This window comes from Lepus europaeus, chromosome 2 (genome assembly GCF_033115175.1).
Source record: "Lepus europaeus isolate LE1 chromosome 2, mLepTim1.pri, whole genome shotgun sequence".
NCBI lineage: Eukaryota > Metazoa > Chordata > Mammalia > Lagomorpha > Leporidae > Lepus > Lepus europaeus.
In genome coordinates, this window is record NC_084828.1 from 38,112,847 (window position 1) to 38,128,318 (window position 15,472).

Here is a 15,472-nt window from a genome sequence, read left to right on the forward strand (position 1 = left end):
TACTCTCAGTTTAATTTACAGATTCCCAAATATTCCAAATCTCAGTTTTCCCCTTTGTTAAAAACTGAAGAAAATAGAACATTTTTTGTTGAATAAATTCAGTACATCATTTTGAAGAATACTACACTCTGATTTTCTAAATTATTTCCAGCCTTATTCATGTTTTAACAGCTGTTGCTTGATCTCTCACTTGGTAAAAACAGTTTATTCAAATTGTATTTTTAATTTAGTCTTACTTTCTATGTCTAATGAACAATAGGATTAAATTTTCATCTTTATTCTTTACCCTTAATAATTTCATTCTTGTCATCTCATCCATAAACAAATACTCTCCCATTCCCTTTAGTTTTTCTACATTTCAAAATCATTAAAGCATTTCAAAATCTGACTTGATTCAATTGTAATAGATTTTTGTGTTCATTTGAGTAAGAATCATTTATTCAAATCACAGTAATAATAATGATGTGTAATAACAAAAGACTAAATACCTAGTTTCTTCATAAATTATTTTAAAAAACTGTTTGAACTTTGTATATGGCACATATCTCACTTTATCCTCCCCACATCATTCTCATACTTCAAGTCCTTTCATCAATAGCTTTATGAATCATTATTGAAAAAATGATAAATTTCCAGAACTAGAAACAAAATTAAATATCTATAAATGGACCCAAGCAGCCATAAAGCAGTAAGGGAGCTTCTCTGACTTCATATGGAATATGAATTTAGGAATTAAGTACATTATCCACTTGAAGATCTCATACTACTATCCTAATTTCCTTTAGATATACCTGTAAATTATTTTTCCAGAAAATCCTTTAACACAAAATTCTGCTATTTTATGCATTATTCAAGGTAAATATTTTATTTTGTAGCAATTCTTGCAGTTAATTTTTTATATTGTATCTCCAACCAAAATCCTATTGAGCTTAATTTACAATTTTGTATTTTTATTCATTTAGTGACTTTATTCTCCCATTTTATATATATATATATATATATATATATATATATATTAGTTTTAATGAGTATATTAGGTGCAAAAACAACAATGTGTGTATTTCAGAGTAGAACTACAGGAACATCTGGGCTTTGCTAAACTACTAAGATAATTAATGTTGAGAGTAAAATTTCTTACTGCTTAAAGCAGATGATTCTGTAAATAATGCTGATAGTCATGGTAGAGAGGAAGTGTATTATAAATTATTTATTGAAACAGTATAGGTTTTGAGATTTTCTTCAATATGGAAAAATAGAAAATAGTAAGAGTTTATCAGAACAACTCAAAGGAGGTTTCCTTAGATGGGCGTATGTGCCTAGATAGTGTTTGGGTGTGAGTTGATGGACTACACTTTAAAGAACTTGACAAAAAGTAATATACTCACAGACTATTAATGCAATAGACCATAGTTTTGCTTAAGGGCCCATGATGAATTTCAGAGAAGATAGTGAGAGATATGGAAATCAAAGAAAGATAGAATATTAACTTAAATTAGATATATGAAAGAAAAAAGAGAAATAAAAATCTGATGTTTGATCAAAAAACTTCATAATTCAGATTATAAGTTAAATAATTATTGAAAGTGTGGTAAAATTTTTTCGTATCCTCTTTTATGGTTAGCAGAACTCTCTTGGAGCCAATTTCTTACAACTTGTGAAGGAGGACTGGTTGAGAACTTGGGAAGGGGAGAACAGATAAGCCAAGAAGTTGAAATCTACGACAATCACATATATTTGTCTGTGAGTGATGTTATCACGGGAAAAATCTTCTAACATTGAATCTCTGAATATTTAGTTTAAAATCAACTGTATTTGGGATTCTATGAATTCCTTTTGTAGACATGAAGTCAATGCTAGTAAACACTGATTAATGATCAATAAGTCAAGAATACCAAGTGTTTCATATACTTCTACCAATGTTGTAGGAGAAAACTGATTGGAAACACTTATATGTCTCAATACGATTCTTTCATGAAGAAATATAACAAGGAGAGAATATAAATAGTTCTACCTTGTGTTCAGGCAAAAACAAAGTGCCTAGTTTATTATTATTTATTCCCTTTCTTTTACTCCTTTCTTTCTTTCCTTCCTTCCTTCTTTCCTTCATTTCTTCCCCCCTTATTCCTTTTTTACTACCCTTTTATTTGTATTTTATAGATGATATCAAGTTTAAATAATTATTTTAAGGATGGAAAAGTATCATAAATATCTGTTGTGGAGTGGTGTGATTAAAATGAATAGTCATGAATTCATATTTTGAAGATCCTTGCTAAAATGTAGATGTGTGGGGACAGCACAGTGACATAGTTAATTAAGACTCCTTCTGTGGTGCTAGCATCTCAAATGGGCACCATTTTGGGTCCTAGCTGCTTTGTTCTGATCCATCTCCTTGCTAATGGCCTGGGAAAGCAGTTGAAAATGGCCTGTGTGTTTAGGCCCCTACACCAGTGTGAGAGACTGGAAGAAGCTCCTGGCTCCTGGCTTCAGATTGGTTCAGCTTGGGATATTGTGGCCATTTGGGGAGTGAACCAGTAGATGGAATACCTCTCTCTTTATCTCTTCCTCTCTTTGTCTATAACTCTGCATCTCAAACAAATAAATAATTCTTTTAAGAAATGCAAATGTGTTACTTGGGAAAAGCAGAAGCCATACCTTTTTTGTTCATTAGCATTTTAACTTGAATTGGTTTGTCAGCTTAATCAAAATTTGTGTGTTGTAATCATTCAGGATGATAGACTAACATGATAATTTTAAAAGTTTTGAAAAAATGACAAAAATAACAAAATAAATATAATGAGTGTTCTGTCCTTGAAACTTTTTCATAAAGTGTTCATTAGTGCTACGTTTTTCCTTATTTTCCTTATAAATACATAAGAAATAAACTATCACTTATCTAGTATTTAGATGCCTCACGCAAATTTCTGAATACTTTGTTAGCATTGAATTCATTAATTTATGAAGCATCCTTGAGAAGGCTGTATTTTTGTTTATATTTTACAAAGCAGTTATAAATACAGCTAAGGTAAATGTGACACAGGTGTGAATGAGTAAATTTGAAGCCACATATCAAAACAGCCAGGACAGGGCCAGATTAAAGCCAGAGCTAAGAACTGAACCCACATTCTCCCAAGTGGATTGTAGGTGCCTAGGCACTTGAGCCATCACCTGCTGCAGGATGCATTAGCGGGAAGCTGGATCAGAAGTGGAACAGTAGGGACATGAACTAGCACTCCAATATGGGATACAGGCATTTCAAGTTGTAGGTTAATCCATTACACCACACATCTGCCCCATCTTATGTATTTTAAGTGGTCTTAAGATAGCCTGTAGGCATTGGTACCTGCTGATGTTTGCCCTAAATATAAAGAGGCAGAATAACGTTCTAAAGTTAATGTTTTTATTTGTATTATCATAATTTATACAACATTAATAGCAAAAAGCACTCACAAATAAGCATTTCAGGAATTTCTTCACAATGTACATATGGAGGATACACAGCATCACATAATAACCACCAACTAGAAACTAATATTTATTTTAGAATATTATCATATGATAAAACTTAGTATTTCATTTCATTTCTTTCATTTTTCTCTTTTCCTTTCTTTTTTAAGCTTTTGAGGATTGCTAATTACTTTGGCTGCTAAGATTGAGTAACATTGTCTAAGTTCATCCTCCTGCTTGAAATCTCCACAGACACAACATAGGAAACAATGATATGCAAGATGTTAGACACTAGATATTGAAGGAGAGTGATTCCTGAGCAATGACAAATGAACAAGGTGGGCTCTGCTATTGCCCCGGATTCTAGCCTTGAGAAATTTTCAAATATATTGCAGAGACTGGACCACACTGAGTTGAGAGCACATTCTGCAAATGTCAGGAACAGAAGGTAATGAAAGTTTGTTAGGTATGATATTGGAGTGGAGAGAATTGCCCAGAAAAGAAACTCTGAAACATAGTATTCATGTGTTGACTATGGATTAACAGATGAGAATGGATAGTTTAACCAAGACTAAGGGAAAAAACCTCCTGAAAGAATGATAGGAATCAGACTTGACTGGAAAAAAGCCCTATTCTCTCCAGCCATACTGGGGAGCACAAGATTCCTGAGGTTTTGGAGAAAGTGTACAGAAGAGTCCTCCCCTGTAGTAGAGAATAATGGTTGGCACTTATAGCAACCGCAAACATGATTTGGGAATTCAGAATCTCAGGCCCTGCTCTGGATTTACTAAATTTGATTTAGCATCTTCCAAAAATGTGTAGCTAGTAGGCATGAATGTTAAATGTTGAAAAGTACAGATTTATGCATTATTTCCTTTGATTTACTGGGCAACATGCATTAGGGTAACATGCCTAACTTACAGGGACGTACGATGAAATGTGAGATGAAAAAACAGGGGAAAGGAAGGGATTATTGGAGATTGTTTAACAATACTAAGTATAATGAACAATGAGAGGATAAATTTCAGAGTGATAACCAGAACCAATAGAAGTTTAGCTAAACATTTTAGGGTGAGAAATGGATCCCTTATAGTGGCCACAACTATTTCTTATAATGTATACCTTTGTTTAAGTTTGAAAACTTAGTTCATCTTTCATATTCAGCACTAGAGGTTGGTTAAATTCCTATTGTATGATGTGCTAAGTAAGTGTTTAGTATATTAAAGGATAGCAGTATTTTATATATTTTATCATTTCAGGATTTATTTTTCTGAATGGACTACTTAATGATTCTAAGAAAATATTAAAAATCAAATAGTTTAGTTTAAAGATGTCATTGGTTGTGCTGGTGCTGTGGAGTAGCGGGTAAAGCTGCCTCCTGAGGTTTATCCCATATTGGTGCCAGTTGAAGTCCCAGCTGCTCCACTTCTGATCTAGCTCTCTGCTATGGCCTGGGAAGGCAGTAGATGTCCCAAGTGCTTGGGCCTCTGCATCCACGGAGGAGACCTGGAAGAAGCTCCAGGCTTCTGGCTTCGGATCAACTCAGCTCTGACCATTGCAGTCATTTGGAAAGTGAAAATGGAAGACTCGCATCTCTCTCTCTCTCTCTCTCTCTCTCTCTCTCTCTCTGCCTTTGCCTCTCTCTAACTATGCCTTTCAGATAAATAAATAAATCTCAAAAAAATATGTCATTGATTAAAGTGACTTTGGGGTATTTTTAAACTTATGATTATAGTGTTTGGGCTCTGCGCCCCATGGGAGACCAGGATAAGCACCTGGCTCCTGCCATCGGAACAGCGCGGTGCGCCGGCCGCGGCACGCTGCCGCGGCGGCCATTGGAGGGTGATCAGCGGCAGGGGAAGACCTTTCTCTCTGTCTCTCTCTCTCTCTCACTGTCCACTCTGCCTGTCAAAAATTAAAAAAAAAAAAAAAAGAAAAGAAAAAACATAGTCTGATAAGCTTTACTGATACTTTCACTTGTTCAGATAAAATATGAAAACATATCACTTAAGAAGCTATGGTGTATGGGGCTGGTGCTGTTGTTGCAGGTTAAGCCACTGCCTGCTAAGTCAGCATCCCATATGGGCACCGGTTCAAGTCCAGGCTGTCCCACTTCCTATCCAGCTCCCTGGAAAAGCAACAGAAGATTGGCTAAATGCTTGGCCCTCTGCACACACATAGGGTACCCAGACGAAATCCCTGGCTCCTGGGTTAGGCCTGGTCCAGGATGGTAGTTGCAGTCAATTGGAGAGTGAACCAGAGAAAGGAAGACCTCTCTCTGTTTCTCTCTGCTTCTGCCTCTCCCTTTCTGTAACTATGACTTACAAACAAATAAATAAATCTAAATAAAAAAAGAATCTACAGTGTAGTCAACATTTGTATGTTATGTGGCTAACTTCCTACTAATAATAAGCTTATTAGTACTTAAAACTATGATCCTCATTAACACTTATTATACAGCTTAATGTTATTCTGTAAGCAATAATATATGAAATTAATGCAATCTTTTAAAATTATATTTATTCTATTTTAATTTTGGAACAATATGTATCATATACCTTATCTTTCAATCTTGCATTTCCCAGTGCACTCATTTTGCAAGCAGAACAGCTGTTTTTTTTTTTTTTTTAGATGTGTTGTTTATTTATTTGAAAGACAGAGTTACAGAGAGGCAGAGGCAGAGAGACAGAGAGAGAGGTCTTCCATTTACTCCCTACCTGGCCACATGGCCAGAGCTGCACCATTCCCAAGTCAGGAGCCAGGAGCTTCCTACGGGTCTCCCACATGGGTACAGGGGTCCAGGGACTTGGGACATCTGCTGCTTTCCCAGGCCATAGCAGAGAGCTGGATCAGAAGTGGAGCTGTTAAGTCTCAAGTCGGCGCCCATATGGGATGCTGGCACTGCAGGCAGTGGTCTCATCAGCTAAACCACATTTCTGGCCCCGAATAACTGTCTCTCTACATAAAACAATTCTACCTATTCATGTGAAGGGAAGTAACCTATGTAATACAAAGCAGAAGCTATTCTAGGGACATGTAAGTTACTAAAAAAATGTTTATTGAATACATAAATAAGTACATTCAGAATAAATTAATAGATATGTAGCCTATGAAGTCTGTGCAGTAGGGGAAAATACAAGTAGTGAATTTCTTTTTATGGGTTGGTAAGATTTTATATTGATAATTTTTATGATAATCTGATTCACAAATGATCATTTCTTACTGTCACTCATTTGAATAGTTGTTGATTAGTATTTCAGATATGATAAAAATATGCTACATCTACTAATTTAAAGAATGAATTTATGTAAAATAATACTTCACATTTACAATGCAGGCCTTTTCGCTTTTCTTTTTGTTTTCCCAACTAATATTGCTATCAGTTTATTATGTATAGCCTTTAAATAAACAATAAATGCAAAAAATCTCTCCTAAAGTCTGTGCTGCGTATGTGGCAGGTCATACATAGTTCACAATCAGAGTGAAAAAATAAAAACAATATTATAGTATGTATTTCTCAAAACACTTATTTTTCTAAATATCTTAAAACCGGGTCATTATACTTGATATGATTAATATATGCATTGAAATCTTATATGTAATTGTACATATAAATTTTCCTGAACATATGTTATGCATGCAAAAATCATGGAAGGTCAACTTATTACTTAACGAGAACTAGAGATAAAAAGCATATCTTAGTGGGAAGTGAAGAATACACGTTATTGAGTGTTTTGTCCATTGAGATTTCCCTGTAAATCAATATAGTTTCTTTAAAATGTACTTTTGTTGTCTGAAAAGCATAAAGATTTATTTCTTCATTTATTTTCTACAAGACAAAAACCTTATTCTTGATGGGTTGTGTGCAATAATTATTATCTGTTATCACTAGAGTTGTTTTTTGAATTTTGTTTATGTTGTCAATTATGCAATTTTTTTGAATTACTTTATACTTTCCAGTTTTAATCTATTTTGTTTTTGAAACTAGTGTAGTAATAATCAAATTTACCGGAGGTGACTGGTGATTCATCCTTAGGAGAGAGACCCTTAAATTAAATAAGTATATTGCTTTTAAGAGAGAAGATAAGTTTAAAGTTACTGACCAAAGTATATTGGCTCTAAATCACCCTTAAGTGAATGCCATGAACAATGTCTTGGCCTGCAGTATGAGAGACTTATCATTCAAAATACCATGGCAGATAGAATAGTGAGCTAATTATTGAGCATTACTGGGTACTGAGCTTTCTGGCATGTATTTACCTTATTTTATCTACTTTGGCCTACACCTACAAAGAACTACATAAAAGAGATATTTTACTCATGAGAAATCTCTAGAAAGTAACTTTTGCAACTCACTAACAGTTTGAAAACAGAGCAAGCAAATGATAAAGGCAAAATGGATTTACAATTATGAAACTGAATATTGGTTCCAGATATAGAAATAGATCCACAGAAGAAGTTGTAGTTGATACAAGTTTTGGGCTGGATGTAAATATCATTAGCAAAACATCTAAAAGAACTAAATGAGAACAAATAAATCTGTGTTTACTTATGCACTTCATTTTGCAAGCACTTGTGGAGTGCTTACATGGTGCAAAGCATTCTTAAAGTTCTTGAACTATTAATTCATTTAATCATTGTAACTGACATATGAGGTCAGGGCTTTTATTATCATTATCTTGTTATAGAAGAAGAAATGTAGACTCACAAGGGAGAATGCAGCAAGTTTCTAAGGTCTTATAGACATAAGGGGTCCAAACTCTGACAGTTTTGTTCCAGAGACCAGACTTCCATGCATCAGGGTGCAAGCAACAGAATTTTTAGTTAAACTTTACTGGAGATTGTAAGGCGTGTTGCAGAATAGAGATAGTCAGTCTACTTCCTAGTGTCTACACTGCTTGGGATGTAGGGGAAGGATTTCATCCCATGGGGAATAAGATCGAAAAATAAGAGGTGAGTGTAGGATGCTCTGGTACCACAATGCAAGAACTTTACTTCTGAGGAGCTAAGGTGCAATTCTCAGGGTGAAAGAGTGAGCTTCCTTATGAAAGGCTGACCCACCAAGGGAGGGGAAAAGTTAGTAGTAACTCTGCATCAGAGATGAGCTATTCATCTGTTGAGATACAAAATAAACAATAAAAGGGATAAAATTTGTTCAGAAAGCAGAGTAGTCTGCTATAGGAAGCAGCACAGCCCCAAGCACAACATGATAGAAGTATGAACACCTATTAGGGTATGGTATATCAAGAATACACTGCGCTAATGTACACCACAGCCAGGGTTGAGACAAACAAACTCAGCAGCCTGGAAACCAATACAGGCCTCTAATGTGGATGACAGGGACTTAAGTACTCTAGTCATTATCTCTGCCCCCCTATAAGGTGTACAGTAACAGGAAGCCAGATTAGAAGCAGAGTAGCCAGGATTTGAACCAGATATACCACTATGGAAAGCAAACATCCCAAATGATGTCTTGATTTACGTGTAATTTCTATAATACCATAAACTTAACAATTATTATATGTTTGATCTGGTTTTCAATATTTTATTAGGAATTCCACAGTTTTATATTTTTGCCAAAATTCTCTGAATAGAGAAACTAGATATTAAGTAGTATCTTTATTTGAAATGTGCATAGATTGTGATAACCATATTACAGAAAGGAAAAATCTCAAAAAATCTTCATAGGATGTTAATGAATGTGCTACATGTGAAATCATTCAGATGATTTTCTATCCCTTGATAAGATTAAGAATCAGAGGGCACTGTGCAAATTATATATTAGAGTACCAAAATGGAAGAGTTATTTCCCAGCCCATGTATGTGACTTCATACATATATTGCCAAGAATATGAATCAAAATGTCAGAGAAGTGCAGGTGAAGCCAAATAAGCAAGTTGTAGATTCACTTCATACATCATTGATCAATGAATGTTATCAATTTTTGCACAGCCCAGGATCCTGATAACTTTCCCGTTGAGTGCGTAGCATAAATTTTAAATGACCTAGGGCTCACCATGAGGAGAATTGCTAAAAAGCACTCTCAGTGCTCTAAAAATATTCTGAATCACTACTCCACATAATGGAGGAGACTTTTAATAAAATTCTCAAGTCACCTAAAATATAGAGAAACATGCTTCATGTTTAAATTTTCTAAAATTTCACTTAAAAATAAATGTTATGATAATGTAGGTAATTAAAATGTTTATTCATAGTTGATTACCTTGAAGTTTGATACTCTGTTAAATGATGATTAAAGTGAAAATAAATTGAGATTACAATGACCCAAAAACACTTTCTTGTATTTCATTGTGTTTTGAAGACAGAGGTAATCAGTAAACACTATGAAGATCATTCAAAAAGTTTGGAATTGAAATATAATTTATATTGGTGCGATCAATTTTTCATAATATGCATTATCTATGAGCATTTTAAAACCAACTCCTTATATAGTACCTGCCTGTCTCATCCCATCCATCTACCAGCAGTTGGAATGCCTTCCTAAGGTTCACTACAGTCAAAGAGACTGTCCTTATCAGATCATTGAAACCTGTTTTTAGATCAGCAACCTGTTTTCCCAACCACCAGCTCTACTCTTTTACAGGAAAACTTAATGTGTAGATGATAGCTTGCTTCTTACTATGTGTCATTCCTGCATAACTTGTTCCATTAGTGATTCCTGCATAACTTGTAGTTTATAGCAACACAAAGTGAAAGAAAAAATACTGTTGGAGTACTAGTTATAGCATTAAATAAGAGTGTACAGCACATTAAAGGCAGAGATCCTACATAGTATTTTTTTAAAAAAAATAATCAATTTTCTATGCCATTTCCAAGTTAACACCAGGTTTTTTTTTTTCATTTCCAATTATCTTTATATACAGAAGATCGATACAGTATATAATTAGTAAAGATCTCATCAGTTTGTACCCACGCAGAAACACAAAGTGTAAAAATACTGTTTCAATACTAATTATAGCATCACTGCACATTAGACAACACATTAAGGACAGATCCCACATGGGATGTAGGTACACATCCTGTTGCTGACTTAACAATTTGACACTCCTGTTCATGGCGTCAGTAATCTCCCTAGGCTCTAGTCATGAGTTGCCAGGGCTATGGAAGCCTTTAGAGTTCGCTGACTTTGATCTTATTCCGATAGGGTCACAGTCAAAGTGGAAGTTCTCTCCTCCCTTCAGAGAAAGGTACCTTTCTCTGATATATAACTTGTAGTTTATAAAACTTACAGAGTGAAAAGAACATCCAGGTATTCCCTAAAGGTATCAGGACTCCTTTACAAGGTAGCAAATGAATGTCAACACTATGGAGTCTACGCTCATTCTACTTTGAATGTTTTACTCATGATTTTTTCCTGTACATGGCAGCGTAGAATCCTTTCTCCTGTGTCTGTCCAAAGTTAAAGTCTTTCACTCCATTATACATCTAACTTTGTTTTCCATTTTTCTATGAGTTGCAAAAAACCCTCATGCAATAAAAATGCAGCATAATGAGGTGGTTTTTTTTTGTTTGTTTTTGTTTTTGACAGGGAGAATTAGACAGTGAGACAGAGACAGAGAGAAAGGTCTTCCTTCCATTGGTTCACCCCCCCAAATGGCTGCTAAGGCTGGCGCACTGCACTGATCTGAAGCCAGGAGCCAGGTGCATCCTCCTGGTCTTCCATGTGGGTGCAGGGCCCAAGCACATGGGCCATCCTCCATTGCCTTCCTGGGCCAGAGCAGAGAGCTGGACTGGAAGAAGAGCAACTGGGACAGAACCAGCGCCCCAACCGGGATTAGAACCTGGGTTGCTGGCGCTGCAGGCGGAGGATTAGCCAAGTGAGCTGTGGCGCCAGCCGCATAAAGAGTTTTTAATAAGTATGTTAACTTTTCTTTTTTTCTTCTTTTAAAATGTATACATATTTATATAAAAGAACAAATTTCATGTATTTCATACATACAATATTAAGGACATAATGACATTTCCACCCTCTCTCCCTTCCTCTACTCTCTCTTTCTTACATCCTTTCTTATTTTTCTTTTAATTTTTGTAATAGCATAATTACAAATTAATTTATAATCAGAAGCATAATCCTCCATTAACTAGAGAATTCAGTAAGTAGAAAATGGAGAGACTAGTGTCCCTAGTAGAGACAAGGGCAATAAAGAATAGTTAAATATACAATATGAATTTCTTTAATGCACATTGCTTTATTTGTAGTCTATGTAAAAGCTCCCACATAACAGAGAAAACATCATATTTTTTCTTTTTGAGGTTGGCTCATTTCACTAAGCATAATGTTCCCCAATTGCATCCATTTTGTTGAAAAAATACAGGATATCATTATTTTTTATGACTATTATTCAAACATATATATGTATATATATATTTATTTATATTTACAAGTATATATATTTTCTTTATCCAGTCATAAGTTGCTGTACTTATGGTTTGATTTCATATCTTAGCTATTGTGAATTGAACTGTTATAAACATGGGAATATTGATAACTCTTTCATATTCTAATTTTTTTTTTGGAAAATTTTTGGAAGTGGGATGGCTGAGTCACATGGTAGATCAATTTCAGGTTTCTGAGGAATTTCCAGACTGTTTTTCACAATGATTGCATTAGTTTACAGCCTCACCAACAGCGTATTAGTATATATTTTTCTCCACATACTCACTCGCCAGAATTTGTTGTTTTCTGGGAGAGTGAGGTGAAACCTCATTGTGATTTTTATTTGCATTTCCATGATGGTAAGTGATCTTAAGCATCTTTTCATGTATCTGTTAGCCATTTGTATTTCATTCTTTGAAAAATGCCTGTTCATATCATTAGCCCATTTCTTAATTGGATTATTCATTTCATTGCTGTTGTGTTTCTTGAGCTTCTTATGTATCCTCGATATTAGTCCTTTATCAGATGTATACTTTGCAAATATTCTCTGATTTTGCCAGTTTTCCTCTTCACTTTGTTGAGTGTTTTGCAATGCAGAAGCTTCTATCTTGATGTAATTCCATTTGTGCTTTTGGGATCTTATTCAAGTTTTTTCCTTGGCTAATGTCTTCAAGTGTTTCCTCTATGATTTCCTCTCCTTGATCTATTTTAAGTTGATTTTCATACAGACTGTAAGGTAAAGGTCTTGTTTCACACTTTTGCCTGCAGAGATACAATTTTCCCAACATCATTAGTTAAGAGGTTGTTCTTTTCTCAGGCAGTGATTTTAGCTTGTCAAAAATTAGTTGATTGCAGATGTATGAATTCATTTATTGGGTTTCTAATCTGTTCCATTGGTCCGTCTATTTTTGTGCCAGTACCAGGATGTTTGGATTATATCTGCCCATAATATGTAGTGAAAATCTGGTATTAGGATACCTCCAGCTTTATTTTTATTGTTCAAGATTGCTTTATCTACTCTGAGTTTCTTGTGATTCTATATGAAGTTTGGTGTTATTTTTTCTATATTTAAAAAGAGCACTTGATATTTTATTTCAGTTTGCAGTGAATCTATAAATTGCTTTAAGTAATATGGAAATTTTGATAATATTAATTCTTCCAATCATGAACATTATCAAAACTATTTTAATATCTCCCCTTAGATTTGCAATATTTTATACTTTGTTTTTCCTTGTTGGAGAACACAGCTTTCTGTCTAGAAAAACAAAAGGCATATATATAGGTGTCAATAAGATTAGAAAGACATAAAACTTATTCTCATTAAACTTTACCTGATTGATTTCAATCTGCTATTAGATAAAAATTTAAGCAATCAATTGCTCAGAGAAATGTGCTTTAGACCATAAAGACTAGAATTCTCTATCATCTCATTAGTACATAATTGTATGCTTATAAAGTAACCATACTATTTTGTGTGTTACAATGATATGCTAGCTTACAAATTCTATGGAAACTGAAATGAGAGATTACTTTTATCTTATTTTCTTTAGTATCCATACTTAGAAAACTGCTTAAATCATTGCTAGTGCAATTGATTACATATTTCTCAGTAAACACAATTGATATTTAATGTAGTGAAGATTCATTTTTTAAATTTTTTTAAAGTTTTTTTATTTATTTATTTTTTTTATTTTTGACAGGCAGAGTGGACAGTGAGAGAGTGAGACAGAGAAAGGTCTTCCTTTGCCTTTGGTTCACCCTCCAATGGCCGGCGCAGCCAGTGCGCTGCAGCCGGCGCACTGTGCTGATCCGAAGGCAGGAGCCAGGTGCTTTTCCTGGTCTCCCATGGGGTGCAGGGCCCAAGCACTTGGGCCATCCTCCACTGCACTCCCGGGCCAGCAGAGGGCTGGCCTGGAAGAGGGGCAACAGGGACAGAATCTGGTGCCCCGACCGGGACTAGAACCCGCAAGGCGGAGGATTAGCCTATGGAGCCGCAGCGCCGGCCCATTTTTTTAATTTTTTTAAAGATTTATTTTATTTATTTGAAAGACAGAGTTACAGAGAGAGGTAGAGACAGAGAGAGGTCTTCCATCTGCTGGTTCACTCTCCAACTGGCCGCAATGGCTGGAGCTGTGCTGATCCAAAGCCAGGAGCCAGGAGCTTTTTCTGGGTCTCCCATGTGGGTGCAGGGTCTCAAGGACTTGGGCCATCTTCTACTGCTATCTCCGGCCATAGCAGAGAGCTGGATCAGAAGAGGAGCAGCCGGGACTAGAACCGGTGCCCATATCGGATGCAGGTGCTTCAGGCCAGGGCTGCGCCACAGTGCCGGCCCATGAAGATTCTTATTCAAATCCTGAACCTTTAACATAAATGTCAAATGTTTTGAACAAAGAATATCGGTGTCCAGAATCAAATATTTCAATTGCATTTAAGCAATTGACCAAAACATAAATGTCTCCTCATATAGTTAAAACTTTTTTCTTTTATGTTTTAGCATGGCATTTAAATATCCCCACTTTACAAAAGTTAAGTATAGTCCACAAATTAGTTTTAGTTTTATTTGCAAAACTAATTATGTTAGCAGACATATTTATCCTTTTGTACCTTCACTTTAATCTCTTTTGAGACAAGGCACAGATTTCATGTTGTTCTTGTTTGGTTTGGTTGTTCGTTGTTTTATACCAAGCATGCAGCAATTGCTCAATAAAAATTAATTGCTTCTTCTAAATATCTCAAAGCTCCCTTTAAAATTTATTCTATAAGCTTTTTAGCAGCTCATGTTTCTAGAAAAATGTTTGTCCTTTTTTCTTATCTATAAGCCTGCCGGAATGAAATGGAAGGTTCAATATCACACAATAAAACAAAGGTGAAATAAAATGTAGCCATCCTTAATCTTGGCTCCCTACTCCCATCACAACACCAAATTTCCTTGTGGAATAATAATGGGAAACCGTATTATATCTTGAAAGCCAACAATAACTGAGATCATAATAGAATGCATAGCTCCAAAGAAAAACGCCAAATGCATCAGCAATAAACCAGTATAGATCCCTGAAATACTGCTTTCCTTGGGATTCAGAATTTATATTCAAAACATTGCAGTTGCTGTGAGACACCACAATAACAATTCTACAGCACAGTTTCAAAGGTCTAATAAATTAGATTCTTCCTTGGCTCAGTCAAAAATACTGTGTTCAGCAGTTTCAACAATAGAAGCCTCCTCTAATTAAATTAAGTGCTGTAGAGGCTCCTGCCAGCACACTACCTCGAGCTGATAGCCTCAGGTTTGCAATATTGCTAATCTGGCGTGCAGCCACCAGGATGATCATAGACATTGAGCCAACAATTCGATCTTAAGTAACTGAAAGACAAGGAAGGCGTAATTTGCCTTTTAATGGTAAAGCAGTTCTTACATGAAAATTTATACTTAACCTCTACCATATAGCTAGACAATTTTTTGAAAGGCCTATTTATTACTAAATTAGACATTTAATTTTTAAAAAGACTGTGAGCTCATCAGTATTTTAATGTGGTAGATAATTTTCTTCCAAATACATCTGCATTGAAGATAGTAAATTTTGCTTAAAGATTCAGTTTTTTATACTGATAGTTCTCAGAACTATGGATGAT